Source organism: Lepeophtheirus salmonis, chromosome 6 (genome assembly GCF_016086655.4).
Source record: "Lepeophtheirus salmonis chromosome 6, UVic_Lsal_1.4, whole genome shotgun sequence".
Taxonomy (NCBI): domain Eukaryota; kingdom Metazoa; phylum Arthropoda; class Copepoda; order Siphonostomatoida; family Caligidae; genus Lepeophtheirus; species Lepeophtheirus salmonis.
Window position 1 is genome coordinate 6,387,574 of NC_052136.2, and position 6,283 is coordinate 6,393,856.

Consider the following 6,283-nt stretch of genomic DNA (forward strand, 5'->3'; position numbering starts at 1 on the left):
GTTGGAAGAATCCACATTTGTGAACCAGTAGTAGCGACTATGTATAACGAAGAATATACATACGTATGTTACCTTATATTTTTCTCAAGAAACTCATAAAACGTCTCTTTGTCCCACTCTGGGAGAAATGTATTTATTTTTGGGGAGAGGAACTCCTGAAATAGTCAAATATATTATTTTATATTTTTTTCGAGCAATTGACATTGCTTTTACACATTCCAATTTTAAAAAGCATGAACGAATCTTGTCAGAATTTGTTTTTCCTTCCGTCTTCTTCACTATTTGAGAAGAAGAAAGTGTAACAAAAATATCCATATTATAATATATTATGTATTTGACCATAAAAAGCAGAGTTTAAGACGTTCGTGAGAAAAGAATTTCTACAAATTCTATATATGTATATTATGTTGTCTAAAAAAAACAAAAAAAAATATGTATATAAATATAATATACATATTTTTCTAAACAACAAAATTCAGCGCGAAAATGAGACTACATACTTGACTTGTCTTGAAGAAGAACAGCTGCTACTTGCTTCCTTAAAACACTTACCTCAGCTTTACTTTTTTTTTCCTTCGTTTTTTTTTTTTTTGAAGAAAAAAAAACCTTGGAAATCAAATCCTTAAAAAATAAGTAAAAAAAAAATATTGAAAGTTTAACCCTTTTAAACAAATGACTTTTTTTGTTGTTGTTGATGTTTTTTTTTCTTCCTCCATTGTGAGAATCAAGAAACGTTGTTCGGAAATGGGAATACATAGCTTAGAAAAAAATGACATTGAATGAGGATTGACTTAATATGTGTAATGAAGAAAAATAGGAGAAATGCCCTATTTATTTTGTATTATAATATACATTTTATAGAGATTTTTCGGTCAAATAAAGCATCTTTATTTAAATATCTGGAATAAGATGAGCTACCCAAGAATAATAACTATTAGTTGTAACCTTTATTTGATTTATGATACTTAATTTGGCCCTGATATGGCCTTTCAAATACTATTAATAATTTGTTCCTTCTTTCATTATCACGATTAATTTTTGCTTTCTGTATAAATTTAATTGTTGATTTTTTTTTCCCAAAAAATTAAATTTTCTGTTAATGGCTATGGATTTTTGAAAAAATAATTCCAAAAAAATAATATTTGAATTTGTTTTCCAAAGCTTTAAATTATCTGTAAATAGCTAAGGATTTTTTGAAGAATTTTTTTTTCAAGAACAGCTGTATATTTTCGAAATTTCTTTTCAAAATCTTTTAACTTTTGTAATATTTTGTGAATAGCTATAGATTTTTTTTTTTTTTTTTTTTTTTTTAATTCCAAAAATCAAGCATTTTTTTTTATTATTAGGAGAAAGGGAGGATTTACTTAATTCTGTCGGGAATTTGGCCAGGCATTTAAGAAAACTGTGGCTAATTAGATACTAGTAAGTGAGAAGAGTTCGAAGAATGCCAGTCATGACAATGTGTAACTTTTACAGCTAAGACAAGAAGGCCAATAAAGTTATGTACAACATCAAATACAGATGTAATTCCTCAACTAACTCCGGAATTATTTTGCCACTACAGAGGATTTAAGGCTGAGAGAATAAAACATTAAAATATTTTGCTGGATATTGTTCTAGAACTCTCAACATGTTGCATGTCGCTTCTTGTGAGACATGCAGTTACCTTGCTCAAAGCTAATTGTGCCTATAACTCAGATTGGAACCAGATAAATGTTCCTGTAGCTGAAAAGATTATCTACTGACACATCAACCCTTTTCTGTGCAGAACCTGAAATGACGAAATATGTGAAGGACATTTTACTTGTGAGCAACTTCTGCTTCTCCCGTCACGTATCATGCAACGGGATACTTAAGCTTCTAAAAATCACTATTCTTAAGCGTATATGGCCTCCAACATTTCGCCAAGACGACGTTCGTGAAAAGTTTGCTCTACATATTGTTCGTACTTTGCTACACAATAAACACAAATGGATAAATAACTGGCTAAAGAACACTATCAAAAAGAGCCAAAAGAAACTAAAAATTATAAAGTATTCGTAACTTTTGCCACTTATTAAGATCATGTCATAGAAATTTGCTATAAATATCCTTTTAAGTCATACTTTATATCATCATTGTGATTGTTCAGAAGATTAGTGATGTGACATGAGGGAGCCACTATCAACATATCTTCTTACTAAACCTCTATATGCATATGCGCTGTGGTTGCTATGGTGAGGCTTTGTGGATTACCTTACTGATCTGGATTGATGCAAAGTGAAGAATCCTTGAAGATGAGCCTCTCTGAGCAGCTGACGATCCTGACAATTTCTGCTACCTTGACAGGGGCGTCAAGCAAGTCAGATATCCTTTTTCTTTGAACCTCCATCGTCGTTCTCGATTGAAATACGAATGTTGTTTAAAAAAATGTTCTATTTGGATTTTAGAATTAACTAATGTAACTTAAAATAGTTTAAAATAAGGGTAACAAGCTTTCTCAACATGTTTAGATCTTACTGCATGATTTGTTGCCACACACTGTTTAATAAAAATGCTGTGTAACAAGTCTCTCCTCTACAGTGTTGGAATCAGAATAAATGATGTGAACTCAATATTGAAACTAGTAATATATTACAACCATTTTAATTAATTGAACAACATCCTAGACTATGACATTTAATGAAATAAAATTTAAATCTCATGCTTTATAATATAAATATATCTCAACAAACACTTACCAAAAATGTTTACTTGTTGTGTCAATAATTAGAATGCTGGAATTCTCTATAATGTAAGTATTGGGCAACCCGGGTTTTATGTTGATTTGATAAAAGATATTCAATTGTAAAAGAACAGGGTGGTAAAATAACTTTACATTTTAAAGTTATTGACAGTGTAACATGTCTTCTCCATAATCAGTTTCCTCACTCAACCTTATTTAGTATATAAAAGTATTTTCTTAATAATTTTTTAATTTTATCTATTAATTTTACCATTTATCACTTCCTCCTTAGTCCAATGACGTCACAAGAGATTGTGACGTCATTTTACCCTCTTTAAGGACCTATAAGTGGGATTGAACTGCATGCAACTGTAATCCAGACTCAATTTATGGAAATATCATTTATTTCTAGCTGCCTTTTGAAATGACGAGCAAGAATTTTGTATGAAAAGTTGTCAAAAAGATTTTGTATGAAATTAAAAGATGAATATCCGTTTCTCAGGAGATACAAATGTACATTCATATTATGTGGGGGTACAATTATCTCTCCCGAACATTTGTTTACTTCTCAGTCCTCCTTAGTTGTCGGCACATGAATAAACTTTTTGTAATTGAGCGGGGGCATTAATTAATGAGATGAAATGGATGGGAGGGTAGAAGGCATTATTTAAACTTAAAGTTATAATCAAGATTCTACTTTCTTTTGTATTAGGCTGGATGAAATCTCAATCAAAAGGAGAACACAAAGGAAAGATTCAATAAGTGCTTGGATAATGAGCAATCTCTGTGATAAAACTTTGTCTTGTCACTTCCATTATAATCAAATATGATCCAAAGTTTCTTTTTTTTTAAAATAGATTGGCTACACAGGGGTGTTCGCAGAATTATATATATATAGATACATTTTTTTTAGGGGGGGGAATGGTTTTTGGAATTTATTTGAAAATATAATCCAAAAAATCCAACTTTTCTAGAAAAAAGTTTTGAAAAATTTTCAAATATTGAATTTTGGAAAAAAATTCACAAACCTGTAGTTATTCTCAAAAAATTCAAAAATTAAGTTTCAAATATGACATTTTTAGTAAAAAAATTGCAAATATGGAATTTTGTTGAGAAAAAAATCAAAAATCCTTGCTATTCTCAAATAAACCATTTTTTAGATTAAAATTTCGATAATTAAGTTTTAAATGAAAAATTTAAAAAAAAAACATCAAATATTTAATTTTTCGGAGAAATAATACAAAAAATCATGGCTATTCAGAGACGATTAAATTTTTTCACAAAAAATTTGAAAAATTAAATTAAATTATAATTAATAATCAAAAATTTCATAACTTTTTTTTTTAGGGGGAGCAGCCCCTCCAGTTCTCCCTGTGGACGCCCCTGCTACAATTTCAAGATGATTAATTTTTACCAATATCTCTAGTCGTTAGAAGGTGAATGCATGAATGTAATGTGTTAGTTTTTTTAAGAGACTCACGCAATAATGCAAGCATATTCAGGGGCGTTAGCAGGGTTATGTTTTTCTTAAAAAATATTAAATTTTCTGGAAAAAATTTCTAAAATAGTTGTTCATATAAAATTAATTTTTGGAATGTAAATTCAAAATTAAATGTCAAATAAAAAAATTTTTAGTCAAAAATTTCAAAAATCTGTTTCTATTTACGAAAAATTAAATTTTTAGAAATAAATTTGAGAAATTAGATTAAATTTCACAAATTCAATTTTTAGCATTTTTTTTAAATATTACATTTCTTAGTAAAACAAAAATTCCTTATTTGGTAGGAGGGGGGACTACAGCCCCTGCTGACGCATTTGGTATTAGATTAGGGACAAATTAGATAAATTAAGGATAGTTTAGATAAATTAAGGATAGTTTAGATAAAAATGTCTTCTAGTAATTCAAAAAGTCATCAAAGTTGTGTTATATAAAAAAAAAACCTTATCCTAATAATATATATTTTTTAAATATGTATGGAGTGAATGAAAAATGAATTACAATTCATATATTTCAAATGCAACCAACTATCAAAATGATGGTGAATTTAACGAACATCAAACTCATCTGTTCTTAGCTATGTAAAGACGAGGGCAATTATCTTCATTGTGAAGATGATATGTTGTTATTATGTATTTGCTTAATATTACATTACATCAACACGAAAATCCTCAAGTATGACAATTGACTTATAACCCAAGTCAAAGTTTATTCAATAATCAGCTGTCAAGCTCTATTTAAAAGATATATGATTTTTTTCATAAGTGTGAATACAATGTTCTGAAAAAGAAACAACACTCTATTCAAATATATTAATTAATAATTATTTAAGAATATCAATGTATGATTATAAGCATATCCTAACAGTCGCAGGGGCGTCCATAAGCAATATATGTCGTTTACTCGAATTTTTTTTTGTCATTCGGCATATTATGCAGCAGAGCAAAAAAAAAAAAAAATATTCAAATTTTTTTGTGAATAGCTAAGAATTTTTGAAATTTTGGGCTTGGTTTTTGGGGAAAAAATATGGAAAATTAAATTTTTTGAAAAAAAAAAATGAAAAATTCATAGCTATTTACAGAAAATTTGAATATTTAAAAAAAATATCAAAAATCCATAGCTATTAAAAATAAATTAAACAATTAAATATTTTGGAAAAATAATTTGAAGAATTAAATTCTTTGGAAATTTAGATAATCGGAGGGGCCTACAGGCCTTCCAGCAGGAAATGGCTATGAAAATTACTTTTGATTTATTATGACCAATTAACAGTTCACAAGAAAAGCCTTTAGACTCAAATCAACAAATGAATTATAATTTTGTAGATGAAACGAGCTAAAAATAAAGGCTAAGACTCAATAAAAATATTGAAGGGCTAGGACTTGTGATCAAATATTTGAGACTCAATGCCAAAGACTTATTCTTCAAAATAGCCTTTCGATGAGGGTAAGTCACTCGTTAGGATTATATCCAAAGGACATTTTGGCTATTTGTGATATGAAGTAAATTTATGACCACTCCCAAAGAAGATTAAACATTACATTTTGGGGGCATTGCCTTGAAAGCAACTTATTGACTGATAATAGTTTATTATTCCATGATGATACATCGACTACAAATAAATATTACAATTGTCGTTCGTCTTAAATAATTAATTATACTATTAGTGTAGCTAGGCTTGTATAGGTATAAGTCAAGAAAGAACTTGATAATAATGAACTATTGGCCTACCTATGTATGAATACCAACAGCGGAAGAGGGGCAAATATAATTAATGATCAGATAAATAAAAAGTGAAATAAAAGATAGAAAAGGAATCAGGGCTGCCAAAGGAATTCTCACACAATTCAGAGAGCTCTTAAGAAAAGAAAACAATTAATTAAGACGAAGAAGACGCTCTATATGTAGAGTCAAGAAAGAGAGACCTTCTCAGGTGGTCCTCTCAGCTCATCATGAAAACGATGATGAACTTTTTTCCAACTTACACAAGGTAGGTAGGAAGGAAAAAATTAATTACTCATATTTTCTGTCAAAAGAAGTAGCAAATTTCTGTTCACTACATATTATCTGAGGTAGGTAGT